Consider the following 22,078-nt stretch of genomic DNA (forward strand, 5'->3'; position numbering starts at 1 on the left):
CTAGCGTTTTTGCATTCCTGAATTCATTCAACTTATTGATCCAGACCCACCAGGTACCTGACAATGCTGTCTACACCAGGGACCAACCTTGGGAAGGGCAGGCAGTCTCGGCCCCAGGCTGTCTTACCTGCCACCTGCACTTAGCCCTTGACATTTCTGGGGTGGGGCAGGGGGAATGAGAGTCTGAGAGTGCAGATGGCTGGCTGCACTTGCTCAGTGCCTCTCTCTGAGCTGGTGCTAGACACCCAGGAGTGATCAAGGACATGGTGTGATGGGGACATGCATAAGGATGACCATCACAGAGAGGGAAGAGGGGGAGACACTGAGGGCAGATTGTGCCTTAGGAAGGTCTCAGAGGTGGTAGAATGAGGGCAGTAACTGTTACAGCACAGTCCACACAAGGAAAGGAGAAAAATAGAGGGGATGAACTGGTTAGGGTTTTAACACATATATACATGGAAATGTCACAAGGAAACTCCCTGTAGAGCCATCTTGAACAAACAAAATGTATTTTTTGAAAATGTAGAACAGGAGGGCAGAACAGGTCCTGCTTGGGGAGTTGGTATGAGTGGGAGGGGGGAGAATATAAGGAAAAAGTGTAGGAGATGAGTATGGTGGAATATTGTGCACTCATGTATGAAAATGGAAAAATGAGACCTGTTGAAACTATTCCTTATTCCAGGAATGGGAGGAGGGGGATAAAGGAAAATGATGGAGGGGGTGAATTCAACTATGATGCATTATAAGAACTTTTGAAAACGTCACAATATACCCCCAGTACAACAATAATATGGTAATAAAAAAAATAGAAAAAAAAAAAAGACAGGAACCTGTTTGGCATTGTGATTAAATACACAGACCCTGGAGTTAGACATGCTTGGTTGTAATCCACCATACCTCCCCTAAAACTGCCACACTGCAGCCAGGTGACCCCTTAAAACCTGATATAAACCATATAATGTGACAGCTCCCCCACCCTGCTCAGATTCCACAAGTTCCCAGCACCTTCTGATTTGTCCCACCAAGGAGCCTCTGCCACTTGCTTCCAGTCTCCCTCAACCTCTCCTCATGGCTGCTTCATCCCTCTCCCTGCCCTTCATTCTGCCCTATTGTCACTCACACCTGTACCTGCCCCAGGACCCTGGCACTTTTGGAGGCCCCTGCTTGAGCCAGCTTCCCTCAGACCATCACATAGATGGCTGGCTGATTTCTTAAGATCTCAGTTCTCCATCTCCTTTTGGGGCTGTCAGCCCTGATCTTTCATCTTAAAGAGCCCATGAAATTCACTCTGAATTTCTTCTCCCTCCCCTGCTTCCTCCAGGGATTAACCACTACCTCACGATACTTTGAAGCACTGTGTTTACTACTTCCTGCTCTCACAAGCCACCAGCACTTCTGACACCCACTGTGGGGCCCTTTCCCCACAGTTCATTCCAGTCCTACACTCCTTGGACACACACAGACCCCACACTTAAGGACTGATTCCTCCTCCCCCCGCCCCCACCCCTGCCATCCCACAGAAGTCAGTTGTCACCAGCGCTCCTGATGAACTGACTGACTGATGATAACCTGGACTCCCACCCCTCCTGGGTGCAACTGGTTTGTTAGATGGCTCACAGACCTCCGGGAAACCCTTACTTACATTTGAGATCACAAGTTTGAGAACAGCTGGAGCTATACCCTTCTCTTCCACTCCAAGTCATGAGGCACAGAGCCAGATCAGGTCAGGGGATGGCCATTTGTTCTGTAAAATATTGGAAATGCTGTTCTTTCTTCCCAGAAGAAGGTTGGGGGCCTTTTTTTTCAAGCCTTCATTGAGGATTCTTCCCCCAAAATCAGCATTCAGGATTCATGCTCCCTTGGGATCCACTGAGGACCCCATCTATAAAATGACACAGTGATTGCATACAACCCACCTTCCTGTCCTCCCTCCTGTCCACCTCAATCATTGCCCGATGACTGATGGCTCCCAGGACGATCTCAATGCTGTGTAAAGAGTTGTCACAGGACACTGTTTAGGGGACAATGACAAGGAAAACTACCTGTGCTCAGTACAGACAAATCTTCAAATCTATTTGAGCAACTATTGATTGAACTGGTGGGTGTGTAGCCCAAGGATATGTGTATTTATTATTTTGATTACTTATTTATTTTTATTATCATGTTATTGTTGCACTGGGGGCACGTTGTGACATTTACAAAAGTTCTTGCAATTTGTTGAACTCCCCCCTCCATCATTCTCCTTTATCTTCCCTTGCCCCCATTCCTGGAAGAGTTTCAACTAATCTTATTTTTCCATTTTTATACATGAGTGCATGATAGTCCACCATATTCACCCTCCTTCACCTTTTCCTTTTATCCTTCCCCCTCCCACTGATGCCAACACCAGACAGGACCTGATTTACCTTCCTGTCCTTTGTGTTTGAGAAAAAATGACATTTTTGTTTGTGTAAGGTAGCTCTACAGGGAGTGTCATTGTGACATTTCCATGTATATATGTATTATAACCCAAAGGAAGTTAGAAAGTGAGTATGGTTGATGTACTTCACATACAAGAATGAATATAGAATCTTTAATTCTGTTGAAATCACATAAGAAGGGGACTAAGGTAGAAAGGAGAAGAAGAGAGGACATGAGCCACTGTGTATTTAAATGTTTGCATCTCAGGGAAAGAAGCCCCCACCCCAAACCCCAAAACAAACACCTGGCACCAGCCCTGGTTCCCTCCACCCACATGGCAGCCTCCTGTCCACCCAGGTCCTCCTAGTCCCCCGCAGGTGGCCCTGGGCCAGCCTCCACTACCTGTGTCTTCTCTCTCTGGACCCCTGGGGCACTGTGCTTTGTCTTCCCCAGCTGTCTACACAGAAGACAGTGGGAATTTCTCAGAGGAATTCCCTACAGGTTCTTGTTCAACCCTCAAATTCTCCTCAGGAATTTCAAGCAGTTGGAGCCCCAGGATTTCAACCTGGGAGGGACATCAGGATGTCCCAGGATGAGGATGGGTGCAGGCTGGCCTCATGTCCTTAGTCCTGAAAGAAGGAAGAAAGAAAGAGGGAGGGAAGGAAGGAAACGAAGAAAGAAAAAAGGAGCGGGGGAAGGAAGGAAAGAAAGAATGACAGGAAGGAGGAAGGAGAGAGGAGAAAAGGGAGCAAGGGAAGGAAGGAGGAAAGGGACGGAGGAAAGAAGGGAGGGAGGAAGGAAGAAAAAGAAGAAGGAAAGAAAGAAAGAAAGGAAAGAGGGAAAGAAAGAAAGAGAAGGGAGCATGGGAAGGAAGGAAAGAGAGAAGGAAGTGAGGAAGAAAAAGACACACACACACACACACACACACACACACTCCAGGGAAGGAAGAAGTGAGAGGGAGAGGGGCTGCTCTATGATTTTCAGACACTCAGAAAGTAAGACTGCCAATCATAAAGACCTGTCTTATTTATTGTATCTCATTTATTACATGTATATTCTTTCTTTCATTGTTTGTACTTATTCTCCTTAATTTTTACCTCAATTCAACACAACAGAGATTTAGGAAAAGAGCTTTCAGGGCCCTAGTCAAGTCACCCTGTGTAGGACTAAAGCATTACAAAGTTAGAGATTAGGAGAACAGGAAAGCCGTTTGCACTGGATGCAGGTTGTGTCTACAATGCAGGCGAGGAGCTTGAGTCTATTCAGGGTCCTGAACACTGGTCACCTTTCACCCTTTCTGAGAGAAAGGAGCTGGGTTGATCAGGCCCTCAGGCCATTAAATCAGGCAAAATCCTGGGATCTGCTTTGGGCTGAATGTCGCCTTTCTTGGTGCTTAAGGCAAAAGGCCAGGCCTGGGGTGAAGTTTCCCCACTGTGAGGAAAGACTTGTCCATGGTGAGATGAAACCTGCTCACGCCCAGCTCAGGACACAGGTGTGAAGACCTTAGGGTTTAGGGAAAGACTCAGGCACAGGTCACGGGCTCCAAAGAAAAGATACATTAGTCTGACCTTGTAGAAACATTTTGTACAACTCTGACCACAGAGAAGCAGTGAGATACATTTTACACTGATTAAATACTGCCAAAATAAACTAGAATAAAATAAATAATAAACAAGTGTTGGTGAGGATGTTGAGGAAACTGGATCCCTGTGTACCACAGCTGGGAGTAGTTCAGCCTCTATGAAAAACATGGACTATCCTCTAATCATTTAACATAGGGTTACCAGCCAGGTGTGGTGGTGCACACTTATAATCCCAGCACTCAGGAGGCTGAGGTAGGGGAATCATGAATTTAAGGCCAGCTTGGGCTGTATAGCAAGAATCTGTCTCAAAACTCCTCCAGCCCCTAAGTAGAACTATTGTATGACCCAGCTACTCTACTTCTAGATTTATACCCAAAAGACTTGAAAACAGGGTATGAAAGATATTTGTATGTTCATGTTGATAACAATATTATTCATAGGGATGCAACCCAAGAGTCCATCAGCAGGTGAATGAATAACCAAAAATGTGATTTATCCACACAGTGGAATATTATTCAGCCTTTAAAAGGGAAGGAAATTCTGACATGATGCTAAGTTAGATAAGCCAGTCACAAAACGACAAATTCTACAGGATTCTACCTTTTGGAGATCCCTGGAGCAGAAAAACTCATAGTGACAGAAAGTAGGACAGAGGGTGCCAGGAGTTGGGGAAGCAAGGAGGGTATTGCTTGCTGGATGCAGAGTTTAAGATTCCCAAGACAGAAACATTTCTGCAGATGGAGGGTGGTGATGGTCACACAAGAACCCAAGTGTACCAAACGCCATTGAATGCTCCACTGAAAATGGCTAAGAAGGTGATTTGTCTGTTACGGGTTTGCAGGAGTTAAGATCCTGCCATCTCCAATCCTGGTGTTGCCAACTATAGCTGCAGGATGACCCTGCTCCTCTACTTGCAGCATAGCAGCCATAGAGATTCTTTGGGGTGGGGGGCCCTCCTTCACCCTGCACGGCTGGGAAAGAGCTTTGATCCCAGAGGCGGCGATGGCTGCAGAGACCTCAGAAATGACTGAAGTCATTCATCTCCACGGCCCCATGGCTCTGTGTCTCTAGTGACAGCCAGGCTTTGTGACAACCAGAGACCTCGGTCCTGTCCTGCTCCACAGACATGGCGTTCTTCATCTAAAGGTGTCAACACTCACACCTCAGCCTCCAGTGTCCAGAAAGACCCCGTTTGACAGACTTGTAGTGACCCTTGTCCCCTTTCTCTGATTAATCAGCTCTTGTACTATTTGGGCTAATTTACTGTGAGCCAGAGAACTCACAAAAGAACTTCTGTGTATTTTACCACATTTGTAAAAAAAACTTTGCACACTTAGCTGGGCACTGTGGCTCATGTCTATAATCCTTGCTATCTAGGAGGCTGAGGTCAGAAGAACGGCAGCTGGAGGCCAGCCTGGGCGAAAAGCAAGACCTCCATCTCAACCAATGGCTGGGTGCGGGGGCCATGATTCTACCATCCCAGGGACGAGGAGAAGCCTAAAACAGCAGGATCATGGTCCAGGCCCACCAGGGAAAAAGCAAGGCTGTGCCTCCAAACTAACCAGAGCAATGAGGGCTAGGGGCATGACTCAAGTGGTAGAGCACCTGCCTAGCAAATATGAAGTCCTGAGCTTAAACCCCAGTGCTCCTGAAAAAAAGAAAAAGGAAAAGATAAAAATATTTCCACACAGAGAAAAGACATGAGGTCTGAAAGGACTGAGGAGGATCTAAGAAAAGGGTGTAGGAGGGTGAATTTGGTAGAATATTATGCACTCATGTATGAAAATGGAAAAATGAGAACTGTTAAAATTATTCTAAGAACAGGGAGAGGGGGATAAAGGAGAATGATGGAAGGGTGAATTTAACTATGATTGTTGTAAGAACTTTTGTAAATGTCACAATGAACCCCCAGTACAATTATATAATAATATAAAAATAAAATAATAAAATCAAAAAGATCAAATAAGTCCAACAGGTTAAGTTCATTGTTAGAAACGTGAAGGTCAAAGGAACCTCTAACCTCACTAATGTGTAAACGCAGTGTCAGGTCAGTAAGAGCAGCTTGACCTGTTAATTATAAAACCAGTGCAAAGTACCTGAGCGGGGTCCACAAACAAAAACCCCTCATCCAAGCAACACACACAGAGAGGCCTCGCCTCATTTGTGATCGGGTAACTGGTCTTAAAATCAAACGGGCCCATGTTTTCCACCATGGTACACGAGGAAAGATGAAAATATCCACCACATGCAGTTGGTGAGGGACCGGACCCGGACGTCCCCATGAACCCGAGGTAGGCACATGCATGGAGCATGACCATGCTCCATACGAGGTGACCAGTTAAAATAAGGGATGCAGAGTTTGCAGTCAAAAGATGAAAGTGCTTTCCCATAAACTAACTGGCATTTCTTAAGAACACTTAAGAAGTGTTGTGAGCCATCAGGTTCTGTGGCTCACAAGATGGACACACAGAACATCAGATGGCTGTCCTCATGGCTGGGGCTCACTGTGGCGAAAAACAAGGCCCCTGGGGCAAAGTGAAGAGGAAACAGAGCTGTGCCATAACAAAATCCCATAGACTGGGGAATTTATAAAGAACAGGGGAGCCCTCCCTTCCTCCTCTTATAAAGACATGGAATCTTTCATGGTTCCATGGCCTTACAACCCCACCTAAACTCAATACTCCCCTCCAAAGGTCCCCATAGCGTAACATGGAGGCTCAGGGTCCACTTTGAACTTGGGGTGTGTGTGGCAGGAGGGAGGACACAAGCTCACCCCATAGTCTTGCTTAGAAATCTCCCACTTTTATTTATTTTTCAAGTAGCTGAAATTATTTCCTTTACTCATTTTCAGTGTGTCTTGATTGGGGTTTTGAGTTTTGCTCACCAGGACTCACCTAGCCAGGAGGACCAGGTGACTGCCATGCCTTAAAACCCAACAAAATCAGAGAAAAGGGCAGAACAGGTTCTTCCTAGAAGCGAGAAGGGGTGGGGGAGAGTGAGGGGGCGGGGTGCTGCAGGGAGAAATAGCCCAAACAATGTATGCACATATGAATAAATGAATTTAAAAAAACCAACAGGCTACTTGAGGGGTCTGCTTTGAATGGAGGACGCATGGTCCACCATGAAGGTGCAGGGTACAGATGGGGGACAAATATGCCTTGTTCTTTCCACGGTTGTCCACATTTCCAAACTTGAACACATTCACCTGCAGAACCTGTGTGGTGCACAGCCCTTCCTGCCCAGGAGCTGCATTTTCATGGCAGCCAACAAAGCCATCTGAGGTTTCCATAGCAGCTGTTTCCATGGCAGCGGCCTGAGTCTTGAAGAGCAGGAAGGATGGGGCAGGGACCTGTGGGATTAAACAGCAGGGGCTCAGTGTTGTTTTTTCCTGCAATTAAGTTCCACCTTTGGCTGTTTGTCCAAAGTCACAAATTGTAGCCTAAGTGACAAGGTCCCAGACACAAAGAATTGGTCACTATTTAAGGAGATGGAATGGCAAACTGTCCTGAGTTGAACATTAAGCCCTGTGTACATGCATCGAATTATCACCCTGCACCCTTAAACAGGTACAATGAAAAGTAAAACAATTTCATTCAAAAAATGGACCACTATCTACTACACACCCCAGTCATCTGTAAGCACCATGAGCAAGTATTATTCACTTAAATCATTTGTTCTTTGTCTATTCGTCAGCTTTTGATTTTACTCCGTCAATAATGGCAGATGTCTTCTGGGACAGGCAATGGCACACTGATAATGTGGTAAAGGTGGGTTGAGGGGACTTGGAAGAGAAGATGGGGGAAGGGCGGGTCACAAAGGGCCTTGTACATGGCAAGATTTGTAGTTTAGTTATTGAAATTGTCAGTAGTACCCCCCCCTTTTTTTTTTGGAGGTCTGGGATTTGAAATTGCTAGGCAAGCACTCTTCCACTTGAGCCACTCTGCCAGCCCTTGTGTTGGGTTTTTTTGAGATAGGGTCTCTCAAACTATTTGCTGGGGCTGGACTTGAACTGCAATCCTCCTGCTCTCTGCCTCCCCAGTAGCTAGGATTACAGGTGTGAGCCCCAGCACCTGCCCCAGTATCATCCTTTTTAACTGAATGCTTTCTCTATGACAAACTTTCTGTAGCATATTGGACATTGCTAGGGTATGGCAGCAGGCTGGTCAGTGACTCCTGCAGCTCTGAGGCCTGGGTGGGGAGGAGGGAGGGAGAGAGAGGGGGAGAGAGAGAGAAAGAGAGAAGGACAGCTCAAAAAGATTGTCACACAAAAACAAACTTAGAGGAAAAACAAACATTTACTCAGGAACTTCTCTGGGTTGAGTGGTGGACAGAGCAGGAGGCTTTAATTAGGGAACTAGTCTGGGAGGGAAGCAGGATGGACATATTTTGGATGGTGGAATGATTAAGACAAAGAATCTTTGCATTTTAGGAAGCAGTGGTTTCAAATTTGGGATGGAGCCAGTGGGTGCTAAGGCACCATCATCACCATCACCACCATTTCTTATCATTAGAGAATCATGGACACTTACTTATCAAACTCGCTCTGTGCCAGGACTGCACTCGGTGCTGTGTGGTAAACACCCTGGGGTGATGAGTCCCCCAGGCACAGACAGAAGGGGAAGCCACCTCGTTTCTGTCCAGCCTTTAGAGTGTCACACACCACAGCCACTTAATTCCAAACCTGAGCTCCCTCCTTTGGAAAAACTGTTACAAAAGACCTGACACCAGATACTTCCATGAAGTACAAAAAATGACAGAACAACTCACTCAGTCATCAAGTAATATTTTAATCTAATACTTGAAAAAAAAACCTCATTAATGAAAAAAAAGCCACCCATGAAAAACAAAATATTAACATTTTAAAATAAAGACGGGGCCTAGCAGCATTTTGTTGAACTATATAAGAGACTGAGACAAAAGAAAAGATAATGCATCTCTTTCTGTGAGGGTATGCAGTTATTATTATACTATTATCATTATTAATTATCAGTTATTGCAGGGCCAGGAATCGAATCCAGGGTCTGTGCATGCTGAGCAAGCATTCTACCTCTGAGTTGTATCCTGGCCCTGGTATGCATTGCTAATGGTCATTTTTTTTCCCAGAAATAGATTTTGAAAATATTGTTGATGGATTTACTTCCATTGAAACCATGAAATTAAAATTATATTAAATTCTGGGGTTTTAAAATTTTAAAATGTTTGAACATAAGATAATGAGTTTAATATACCTTTTTTCAATATATTTTTCAACTAAACTCTGGCAAGAAATGAAAATTCCTCTATGGGGGCTCACATTTTCCCTTCGCCTCAGGCTTCCACATGACTCACCTCATACTGGACTTTCAGTTTTTGATATTTTGTTTACCCATTTTTTTTGCATTTATTTTTATTTTTAATACTAATCTTTCCAAAAATTAAGTGTAGTTAGTCTTGTACGTGTTATACAATGAAGGGAGTTTTGGAACTTCATTCTTCTAGTGTAACTGAGATTTTGTGTCCTTTGAGTAACATATCCCCAACTCTACCATTTATCTTGATGACTGACCAATATTTGGACACCTCCTTAAGCTGCTCCCCTGGGTCCCCAGCTCTGTCTTCTAGGATGTGATCCTTGAGCTGAAATGTGAAGAGTGAGGGGAGAAAAGCAACCATGGAACTGAGAAGAAAGGAAATGGCAGTTATCAGAAAAGCAAGAGTCAAGACATGGAGGCAGATAAAGGAAATGCAGAAAGAAGCAAGACCCTCATCTTAATCAATAAGCTTAGCATGGAGGCTTGCATCTGTCATCCCTGCTTCTCAGGAGGCCATAAGTAGGAGGATCACAATCTGAAGTCCCAGGCAAAAAGTGATACCCTACCTGAAAAATTACTGAAGCCAAAAGGGAGTAATTTGAGGAGTGTGCCTCAAGTGGTAGAGCACCTGCCTTGCAAGTGTGAGGCCCTGAGTTCAAACCCCAGTACTGCCAAGACAAGGAAGAAGAAGAAGAAGGATTTCTACTGATGTGTATCAGTTGTGATTCAGAGTAGGGTCAAAAAAATCTAGGTCACATTGATGTGGGCACCAATGGGAAAGGGAAAGGCATAGGAGAGGGTGAAGGAGGGCGTATATGGTGGATGTAATTTGTATTTATGTGTGAACACAGAGCAATGAACCCTGTTGAAATTGTTCTAGGAAGGTGGGGCGGAGGGATAAAGGAGAAAGATGTAGGGGGCGGATCTAATTAAGATACATTGTAAGCACTTATGTAAATGTCACAATGTATCTTCCCTATACAACTATTAAATGCTAATAAATAAAAAAGAAAAAAATTAAAAGTAGTAATAAAGGCAAATACCATAACGGCTCCTCTTACACGAAGTACCTATGGTAGTCAGATTCACAGAGGCAGGGAGCAAGATGGTGGTTCCTGGTGAGGGGAAGGAGGGATTATTGTTTAACAGGGTCAGAGGTGGATGGTGGTGACGGTTGCACAACACCATGAAAAATATCCCTGAACTATGTACTTAAAAATGGCTAAAATTGGGACTGGGGATGTAACTGAGTAATGGAGCTTTTACCCAGCCTTGGGTTCTGTCCCCAGCACTGCAAAAATGTTAAAATTTTAATGATGTATCTTTTGCCATAATGAAAAAAATACTTCAATAAAGACAAAAGTGAACTACTGCTGTGATATCTGCACCCCTGAGTATTCTCCACCCCCCATTTTTCCTGTTTGACGTCAATGGTGTTTTTTTGTTCCCACTCAGGAACATGTACCTGGGTTTGCATCACTGATGGCTTAGGCTGTTACCATGGCAACTGCAGCAAGACCTGGAAAGGGACCAGAGAGGACCTTGGAGGGTGGAATTTTCCAGTCTCTGAACCTGCTTTGTATTATTGCTCTGCAGTAAATGAATGCACACAAATATGGCTGTTTGTCCCCAAGAAAATGGTCACCTCTCCCTCATCGAGGAAGACTCAGTGAAACAATGCACAGACAACAAACCAGGTTTTCTCTGTTGGCCCCTTTGGCTTGCTCTTGTTCTTACTTAAGGCAGATGCTCTCCAGTTATTTTCTTTGAGTGAAAGTTTTGGGAAAAGGAGTAAAATCACGACTGCTCTTCTCAGTGTGTTGACTACTTTCTTCTTTGTGGTGTTGCAGATGGAACCCAGGGCCCTGTGCATGTTAAGCAAAGTCTCTGTCTCTGAGTCACACCCCAACCCAGCATGCTGACTTCTAGACACAGGTTTAGGCAAGGTGTGGGGGTACGCATCTGTAACCCAGAACTTGGGAGGCTCAGGTGGGAGAATCACAAGTCTGGGCTACATAGAAGACTTTGTCTCAAAACACCCCCCCTCCAAAAAAAACAAATGAACTAAATAACTAAATAAAAGTAAAAGCAGGTTTTGTGTCATTGAAATTTGAGTCAAATACAGATTTGGGCTCCTTATTTAGTAGTGATTGCTTTAACAGTAACACTAACTGTGAAGTGAGAATACACTTATTTTCTTTAAAGAAATTTCTTCATTCAGCATTTGTGTATCAGTCACCAACTGCTGCATAACAGATCCTCTGAATTGAGAGACTTGAAACCTCTCTTACCAACTCACCTCCTGAGGCTGTAGACAAGGTGCCAGCTCCTTCCGGGAGCTTAGAGTCTTTTTACAAGCTTATGAGGCTGTTGGAAGAATTCCTGTCCCTTGGGTTGTAGGACTGAGGTCTCCATATTTATGCAATCAGCATTTTTCTAGTTTGTGGCTTTCTTACAACATGGATTACCTTCACAGCTGCTTTTGAGAAGTCATTTGTGGAGGTCCTTTGAGGCACAGAAGTTGCCTTGTTTACATTTTTTCTGCCGTGGACGGGTGGACACTAAGATCCCCATCTAAGTTACAATACTTGTACCTCTTATCTTGTGACCAAAGGGAGTCCATCCTGTGATTTTTTTTTTGCATGGAGCAAATATGGCCAAGCTTTTGTTTAAGATCATGAAGCATCTGCATGGAAATAGAGGAGAATAAAAGGTGACAAGAGAGGAGGGACACTTAGAAAGCTACTGTGACAAACAAATGAAAGAAGAGGTGGGAAGATGGGCCATGGTCTCACCATGGAGGATTTATGTTGGTGAGTGATTGGGTTTGGAGGAGGAAAAGGTAAGGTTTACACCCAAATTTTATCCTTACACAATTGTGTTAAAAAGTGGGCCCTTTTCTGACAAGGGTTCATGGTTAAAAGTATCTGGATGAGACACAAAACTGGGGGAGTCACTGATGTTGAGGGACATCTGTCTCAGTTTGGCTCTCCCTAAAACAGATCTTGGAACAAAGATTTGAGTACCAGGACCTTAAAAGGAAAGACCAGTGGGAAAGTCAGCTAATAAAGGCCGTGTGGTAAACCAGCGACGAATATGGTTGGAGTTTACTCCATAAAGAAATTCTATAGCATTATCTGTCCCAAGAGGAGAGTCTCTGGGGTTAATTAAAACACAACTCCCACATATTCGTGGATGGTTACTCTGAAGGGAGTTAGGTCCCCGACATTCCTGGCCAACCATGAGAGTGGGTGAGAACACAGTGACCTTCAATGGATCCCAAAAAATAGTCCCCAAGAAGATGGCAGTGGCTGGAACTCAACAGGAAACAGTAGGGCCCAGAGGTCTAGGCATTGACGACACCTGCTACATACCACTGGAGAAGTGTCCAACCTGTGGAAAGAAACAATGAAGCTGGACAGACGGAAGACTGGCCAGTGGACTGATGAAGGGAGAATTGGGACGAGGGAGACACCCGTCATTTGTAAACCCTACTAGGAAATACGTTGGGGCCAGATTTCCCCCTGTATTTCCTCTTTACTATATATCTATTTATAAATATAAATTCCACCATTGCATTTTTTATGGTATATTCACAAAATAAAAACATTAAAAGATGAGATATAAAAGCAAATATAGTTATTCTAACATTTTCTTTTCATACCACACTGACTCTTGAGACAATTATGGTGGAGACCAAAGTGGTAACCATGGAGAAAGAAGAATGAAGGATCTAAACTGTTAAGGAAGGAGACTAGAGCTCACTTTCTGACAGTCTCAGATGTTAAGTTTGAAGTGTTAACTTCATCCAATTTAACATGTCCATGTCTGAAGTTGGATGTCTGTGCTGGAATTGAGGAGAGAAGGCTGCACTGCATTTGGAGATTTGAGGATCTCAAGACAGATGTGGATTTTGGGTGTGGGTAAGATTTCTTTTTCTTCTTCTTCTTTTTTTTTTTGGTGGTACTGGAGTTTGAACTCAGGGCTTCATGCTTGCTAGGCAGGTGCTTTACCACTTGAGCCATGCCCCCAGTCCTCCCAGGTGAGATTTCTTAAGGAGGAGTGAAAATAAAATTTGCTTTAGGGCTAGGAGTGTTGAGATGGTACATGTATTTCCTCTTTCTTGCACATGCCTAGGACAGCATCTGGCACAAGTTGGTGTTTGGTGATTGGCTCCATGAGAACAGATAATGTTTATACTATTGGGCTTGCTGTTGGTGTTATGGTACCCAAAAAATGTCCCCAGAGATAGTGTGGTCATTCCGCCAATGCCCCATTCTGCAATATGCCTTTGCATTTTAAGTAGCATAGAGGATGAACTTGAACCCTGGATGTCCAGCCAGCAGCCTGGGGAGTTGATGAGAATTCTCCCACCCTCAGGAGCCTCTACTGGAAATCAGATAATCCAGCTTTTCTCCTTTAAGAGCCTGGTATGGGGAACTGTGCAGGCTAAGGCTGTTGTCATGGAAACTGCAGCTGGAGAGGAGAGAGCTGGAGTCTGAGGAGGGACCAGAGAGCCTGGAGACTGGAATTTTCCATCATTTGGGTAGAGATTCTCTGTGAATAAATGAATAATCATGGTCCAGCATACAGAAGGAACTTAATACATGCTCGTGAATGAATAGTGTCCCAAGGAGTCACCTTTGCATGGGGAGGGAAGGTCGCATAGTTCATTTCTGCTTGGACTTGGAACATTTCCTCTTTTGGGAGGTGGAAATATACATGCCTGTATTTGCATGCATTCATACATCTGTCTATCACCCTCCCAACCACCATCCACCCCACACTAGTCCAGCATGATCACCCACCAGCCACCCATCCACTCATGACCCATCCATCCACCTGCCCACCAATCCATCACCATTCACTCTCACATCAACCCTCCTACCCAACACCTACTCACGCACCCTTATCCACCCAACACACAACATCCACATACTCCCATCCACCCAAAAGCCCTTCACTCACCCCGTCCACCCAACACCCACTCAACCACTTGCCCACCCACCCACTAAGACATTTGCTCCTCTGGAGATATTCCCATGACTTATTTCCTCTTTCACTTGGGTCTCATATCAAATATCCCTGCCTCAGAGTCTTCCTTAACCACCCCATCTAGGACACTGCAGCCCCATCCCTTCCACCTTCCAGCCCTTCTTGTCCCCAAACCTCTTCCTTCTCTGACATTATAAAATAGTCATTCATTGATTAAGTTCTATTTGGCCAATTTTATCATTCTGCAAACACCAATCATGTAATTAAACCGAGGTGGCTGCCATGTCTCAGGCCATATAATCTTTGGGGACCACCATTGTATATGCAGTCCAATAGATGATGATTACAAATGTCACACAGGATAACCCACCCTCCCTAACAATTTCTCTCTGTTTTTGGCTACCTAGCACACAGAGATTTTCAGTCTTTGTCCATGTGTGAATGCCCAGAGAGAACAGAAAACACCTTTATCAGTGGCTATTTGTAATACTTGTGATTTCTTTAGGTGTTCACAGAAACCCAAATAATAAAATTTTGACCATGCCCAAGGATGGATTTTAAAATTCATTCATTGATGTATAGTTTATACACAATAAAATGCACCCATTTTAGGGGTACACAAATGGACTTTGAAAAACACATAAACCTCTGAGACCAACATCAAAACTAAGATACAGAACATTCTAAAATACATTTGAGTCAAAAATAAAAATTCCATGAGTCGCCACTAGGATCCTGGTCACTTGATAAGATTTAGTCCACCCCATCACCATCCTATTGATGAGGGCTGTGTACGTCTGTCTCTCTCTTCTCCCTAGCATGGCATCTTTCACAGTGTTGATCTACAGTGAATATTTTAGGATAAATAATTGAATAAATGCTTCTCTGATTTCCATGAGAAATCTCACCACTGTATCCTCGGAGCCTGGCCCTCTGACTTACAGGTGCTCAGCAAGCTTTTGTGGAATGAATAACAGGAAGAATGGATGTAATCATGGCAAGAACTCTCAATGTGTGGGTCACCAGCCACTGCTAACATGAAAATATGGGACTTTCTAGATGAGACTCTGAGGCTCAGTGATGTCTTTTGCCGTGTTGCCAGGACCCTTGCCAAAGCATAAATGAAAAGATGTGCATGGACCGTGGATGGTGACACTGAATGGTTCCCTCCATCCTAGGCCATGATGGATTGACAGCAATAGCTTCATCCTTGTCCTTCCTCAGGGTTCTTTTGTTGCTTAGCAACTCAGGCAAGCTCAATCTGTTACCATGGAAATTCTGCTAGGATGAGGAGGTGGAGGTGGCTGAAAATTGGCAGAGAGAGCCTCAGATCACGGAATATTCTAGACCTCGTGTACTTAAAAGCATAAGCACGGAATCCACTAGTTTCTCATTCATGACTCGTGAATAAATTAAAGTGTGGGTTCTTGGGCAGCTGCTTCCATCTCTCTGAGGTTTTTGCTAGTTGAAATTCTAATTGGTAAAATCAGAAAGTTAGTTGGTCTCAGTTTTTAAGATGATGACAATGTAAGGTTGAGCCCCGGATCCAGCATCTTATAAGCTAAGGCTTGACAAAGGGCGGTGATATTTAGACCCATTATCATGGAGTTACTTTGGAGAACTTTCTCTAAAAATGGAGACTCTACTTGTCACAGGTTGAGATTTTTCCTTCAACATCAGGTGTTTATTTTCCCCCTGATTTCTTTCTTTGGAGAAGGAATGCAGCCATGTCTTCACCTTTCTAGCACAATATTCTATCACTAGGGTTAGTGTCAACTGAATTTTCAACAAAAGTGAGGTTTATTGTTGAATCTGTAGGTGGGTTCCCTCTACATATTATTTATTCACTTATTTTTGGCAGTTCTGGGATTTGAATTCAGGGCTCCATGCTTGCTAGGCAGGTGCTCTACCACTTGAGCCATGCCTCCAGCCCTCAGCCCATTCTCTCAACATGAAGTCTGAGAGTGCACAAAATGAACTTCTAGTCATGAAGCACAAAACAATGACACTTCAGTCCACGATGGCCCACATGTATGGTGGGGTTCCATGAGATTATAATGAAACTGAAAAATCCTATCACCTAGCAACAGCAGAGCCATCCTAACATCATACCCAATAAACTGAGTTCCCACGTGTTGCTCATGGCGCTGGTGAAAACAAAGCTGTGTCATCGGTGGTGTGAAAGGAGAGAACACAATTGCGAACAGTGCATAATACCGAATAAAGCTTATGTCACTGGTTTGTGTCCCATTTTATCAAATATATTTGATGTTTTGTTTTATTGAGACAAGATCTCATGACCTATCCAGGCTGACCTTGAACTCAGATCCTCCTGCATCAGCCCCCTGAGTGCCAGAATTACAGCACTGCTCCATCCTATCTGGCTTTGATGTTTTTAAAAGGAATATTTTTTTGATTATCTGATTTATATTAGCACAGTAATCCTGTTATCCATGCTTGTGCCTTTTGAGGATCAGGGTTATCTGTGTGACATTCTAGAGATGAGCACTCTGAGTTTCATGCTGTGCACTGTTGTAAGAAGCAGGATGAAGTCTTGTGCCTCTGGCTGCACCCTGCGTGGGACATGTGTATCCCTTCGTCCTGTGTCCCCAACTGTGTATGCTGCCAGCCAACAGGTCGCCTGGTTTGTCCTGGTTGTCAGATTGACACAGACTTGTGTTCTGGTAACCCTTATTTTATTTAATAATGGCCCCGAGAGTAATGATGCTGGCACTTCTGCTAAGCCAAGGAGAAACTGTAAAGTGCTTTCTTTAAGTGAAAAGATAAAAGCTCTTGAAGTAATAAGGAAAGAAGAAAACCATACCCTGACGTTGCTAAGAGGTGCAGTGTTATTTCTGTTAATCACTTATTGTTCCTAACTTAGAAAGTGAACTTTATACAGGCATCCAGGTACAGTGAGCCCACTTTATTTGTGGAGATAGATAGATAGATAGATAGATAGATAGATAGATAGATAGGTAAATAGATAGATAGATAGATGATAGGTAGATGATAGATAGATAGATGATTGAGAGAGGATAGATAGATGATAGATGATAGATAGATAGATAGATAGATAGATAGGAAGATAGACAGATGATTGATAGATGATAGTTGGATAGGTAGATAATTCCCAGGTGCACATGTTGGAGCTCGGTGGATGTGGCAATGACCTCAGTAGGACCCTCGTGGTCCTCAGTTGTGTTTAAATCCTCATGTGATTTGCTGAGGGTTTCCCTTCCCTGAGCCTTCATTTTGTGAAAATCTGCCTCCAAAGCAACTGGTTGCCCCCAAAGCAAGGTAAAAATGAATGTGTTTAATTGAAGTGATAAAGCGGAAATTTGGGATTTGTTGAAAGGCAGCCTGTCTTTAGCAGAAGTTGAGCATCTTTATGGGAAAATGAATCACACACCTGCAGACCAGCACTGAACTCCACATGTCCTCGTAACCATGTACCTGTGAGACCAAGGGTCCACCGTATAGGAAAAAAATGGTTCCTATAGGGTTGGGTGCTAACTGTGATTCCATGCAACACTGGGGATCTTGGAACCTACTCCTTGTGGATAAAGTGAGCCTGGCGATAGGATGGGAGGAGGGACACTGTGCTCAACATTTTGTTAAATAAATGACTGACCTTTTGGAATAAATGGACGAGCCTCCAAGTTGGGTAGCAGAAGCTGGTTGGACATTTGTTCTCTGCCCTCAGACCAGTGTGCAACCCACAGAAGGCCCAGTCCATATTTATCAAATAATTTGATAAATTCTGAAGTCAGCTCACTCTGTTATTACCAGAAGATGCAAGAGCTGTGTGACTGCTCAGCAAAACTCTCCCATGCACGGAATTGCATGTGTGTGCTTTTTAAAAATTTATTTTTCATTGGCAAATAGTAATTGTATATATTTATGAAGTACCTGTAATGTTTTATACATATATATATATGAATTATTAAATCAAACCAATCAACATCACTTCAAGTGGTATATTGCATATTTCAAAGTTTGTTAAGAGAGTCAATTTTAAATACACTTCTCACATGGATGCTATTTTTTGTTTGGTGCAGGAGATCTAACCCAGGGTCAGACATAAGCTAGGAAAATGCTCTAACCACTGAGCTAAGTGCCCAGCCTCACATGCAGATTTTTAGTTCTTCTGTGAACCTTATTCAAAGGCACTTAAAGGCTGTGCGTGGACCACTGGAAGTGGTTGTCAATTGGAGCTCCTCTGTCTCTCTCCCTCCCCTCCTCTCTACCACTTCCACCACCATTCTCAGGGATATTGGAAACCCATGTGACCTGATTGCTTCCTGGAGTTGTTTATCTTCCCTTAGCAACAGAGGCTGGCTCAGAACATCACCATGGAAACTGCAGGGCAGGGTGGGTGGGGGGATGCAGAAAGGATGGAGGGAGCTGAGGAAGGGGCTGGAAGAGCCCTGGAAGCTGGAATTTTCCAGTCTTTCGGTCCAGGCAGTGCTCACCAGATGCCAGACCTGCTGAGGTTTTGATTTTGGACTTCTGGCCTCCAGAACTGTGTGTGAGGAATAAATTTCTGTTGTTTACAAGACACTCAGTGTGTCTTACTTCGCCATGGCAGCTGGAACAGATGAAAGACTTTGTGTGGTTTTTCCAGTGAATCGTTCCACCAACCCTAAGACATGGGCTGTAATTATCCCCATTAAACACAGGAATATAGGAGGTCAGTCAATTGGGCCAAGGTCGCACAGCCATAGTCCTATGGTTAGAGTCAGGACAGTGCTTTCTGAGGCAGAGATTCACTGAAGAAGGAAGGTCAAGGCCACAAGGAAACTCTTCCATGAATTCTGGTCAGGGCAAGAGGAGTACGGACAGAGCAGTGAGCTCTGGATGCCCAGATTTGGTTCTGTCTGCAGGACCTTGAGAAAGCTGCTTCTCTCTTCTCTCCCCCCTTCCTCTCTCTCCCTTTCCACCTCTCTCTCTCTTACACACACACACACTTTGTAGCCCACACTGGCCTCGAACTTTTGGTCTTCCTGCCTCTGCTTCCCAAGTGCTAGGATTACAGGTGTGTGCCTCCATGCCCAGTTCTCTGATTTCATTGTCCTTAAAGTAGGAAGAAGCTCACTCTTCTCACTCATCAGTCCCTACACCCACCAATTCATATGCCCAAGATATGTCTTTCTACTAGCTGGAGTTGTAGGTAGTCTTCAGTATAGAAGAAGTTCCAGAATCCAGAGTTTGTTTGAAATGATCAATACCAAAGGAAAATAAGATTTCTTTCATCTGTAGCATCCATTTAATCATCCACCCCTATCCATCCTTCTATCTATTTATCCATCCATCCATGGAACCATCCATCCTTCCATGTATCCATCCATCCATCCATCCATGTATCCATCCATCCATCCATCCAACCATCCATCCATCCACTCATCCATGTAACCATCCATCCATCCCTCTATCCATCCATACACCCATCCATGTAACCATCCATCCACCTATCTATCCATCCATCCATCCATGTAACCATCCATCTATCCATCCATTCTTCCATGTAATAATCCATCCATCTGTCTATCCATCCATCCAACTATCCATGTAACCACCCCTCTATCCATCCCACCTATTCTTCCTTCCATCTAATCATCCATCCATCCATTCATCCATCTATACACCTAACAAAGAAAGGAGATATTTCCCTAAGAAAATGTGAGTGTATTATGTATTAAATTTATGCACTGCATTGAGAATCAGTAAACTTTTCCTCCACTGGTCTAGATAATATTCCCAGCTTTGTGAGCCATATGGTCTAAGTCACAACAATTGCACTGTGCCACTGTAGCACAAGAATGTTCCTAAATAACACATAAATAATGATGTGTCTGAGTTCCAATAAAACAGAACTTTATACATACATGTATACTGTATACATGTATGGAAATATCACAGTGAAAAAAAAAAAAAAAAACAGGACAGGCCCTACTTTGCTAACTCCTGCACCAAATTCTCAGCCATCGGCTTTAGGGTTTTCAGGGCACAGATTCTGTGTCTGGATTGTTCTTTTTCTTGACATTCCCATGACTCCTTCCTTGTCTCTATTTAGATTCATATGTTACCCCATTCAGATGTCACCATCTCTGAGTTCTCCTGGCCACTTACTTTAAAATAACCTTCCTTGGTTGTTTGGAATCTGACTTAATTGATAGATACACCACCACCTGAAATCTGACTTGATGTTCACAGTTTGAGGATAGATTGTAGGGTGGCAGAGATTTGTCTGTTTGCTTTTGTCTGCATCCTCCATGATGGGCTTAGAGTCTCAGTGAATGCTGGCTGGAGGAGAGGATGGATGGATGAGTGAATGGGAAACCTGCCTCCCCTAAGTCTCCCATCTCCAGAGGGCAATGACCCGGGTCCATTGTGCTCATCACTTTAATGTCTGGGGCAATGTCTGGCACACATAAGGGGTTCCATCAATATTTCTGACTCAGTGCAGCACTTAGAAGGTACTTGGGATTTCTATCACGTCCACTGTGTCTCCAGAAGCTTGTCACCTTCTGGAGGGACACTGAGGAAGAGACACATTTCCATGATGACGCATTTTGATGTGTGCAAAAGACACACAGGAGTGACTGATGCAGAGACTTTTGACATCTTTTGCCATGTTCCCCTCCACCATGGAGCTCCCCACCTTCTTCAGGGAATGGTCCAGGAGCTCGGGCTGTTGCCATGGAAACCCCAGCTGGAATCAGGGATGGGAGGGGCCGGGGAAGATGCAGAGGGAGCTGTGCAGAGAATGGAATTTCCCAGGCTCTGCAGTAAGATGGAGGATTCAAAATTCAAAGCCTGATTCACATCCCCACTCCAACTCACCTCCACCTCCCCTGACCCCCAGGCTCCCTCCAGGGTCATGGCCTCTTGAACTTTGGCAATCTGCAGTTCTGGGTCCATCTCATCCCTACTCTTACTTCTCTAGACCATCCTTCCATCCTCTCCTCTCCTCTGCTTTTCTCCCTTTCCCTCTTCTCTCTTCTCTTCTTCTACTCTCTCTCTCTCTCTCTCTCTCTCTCTCTCTCTCTCTCTCTCTCTCTCTCTCTCTTCCTCTCCATCTCCTCCCCGAAAGGCAGAATGCTACTTGTAGTTCATGCTAGCTCCCACTCCCCCAGCCCAGTTTGAACCATAAGGGCTGGACTTCCAGTCTTGTCACTTTTCTTATGAGCAGAAACTCATTGAAATGGTTCAGGGAACGTTTACCACACCACATGCATTCTGCATTCTTGTGTTTTCCATATTGAGGCACTCAGTATCTTAGAGGTTGTGCATTATGTTTAGTGTAATAAACAAAGTCATGCCAGCATTGGTGGCTCATGCGTGTAATCCCAGCAACTCAGGAGGCAGAGATCAGGAGGATCGTGGTTCGAAGCCAGCCCAGGCAAATAGCTCACAAGACCTTATTTCAAAAAAACATTCATCACAAAAAAGGGCTGCTGGAGTGGCTCAAGGAGTAGGTCCTGAATTCAAGCCCCAGTAGCGAAAAAAACAAAGTTACAACAGTTACTCTATTCATTCAGCTCTGCCAATTTGAAATTTATTCAGGCTGGGTTGTGTTATACTCTACCGTACCCCAATTTTACACTCAGTAGTCCCCCTTATCTATGGGTGACATGGGCCAAGAGCCACCGCGTGTGCCTGAAGCCACAGATCACACAGAACCCTGAATGGTCTTCAGCACCATGACCGTCCATCCAGAATAAAGACGGCCCTGAGCGACAAGTGGCAGATTTACACACGGTGTGGATCTGCTGGATGCAGACCTGAAGTGTCCCAAGTGGAACA

The 22,078-nt window shown here is 44.2% G+C and overlaps 1 long non-coding RNA gene across 5 annotated transcripts in view; it reads left to right on the top strand.

Moving 5' to 3' along the window:
* The window catches only part of LOC141418139 (uncharacterized), a 137,815-nt gene that overhangs the window by 98,697 nt on the left and 17,040 nt on the right, over positions 1–22,078 (top strand). For 3 of the 5 annotated variants that reach the window (XR_012442799.1, XR_012442798.1, XR_012442802.1), the window contains one exon: positions 10,730–11,484. The exons of 1 other annotated variant lie outside the window; for it this stretch is intronic. This is a non-coding gene — a long non-coding RNA (uncharacterized lncRNA). Of the gene's footprint in view, positions 1–5,360; positions 6,953–10,729; positions 11,485–22,078 lie in introns of those variants that run through there. One more of the 5 variants, XR_012442801.1, reaches the window with a different exon arrangement.

The sequence above is a fragment of the Castor canadensis genome, chromosome 16 (assembly GCF_047511655.1).
Source record: "Castor canadensis chromosome 16, mCasCan1.hap1v2, whole genome shotgun sequence".
NCBI classification, from domain to species: domain Eukaryota; kingdom Metazoa; phylum Chordata; class Mammalia; order Rodentia; family Castoridae; genus Castor; species Castor canadensis.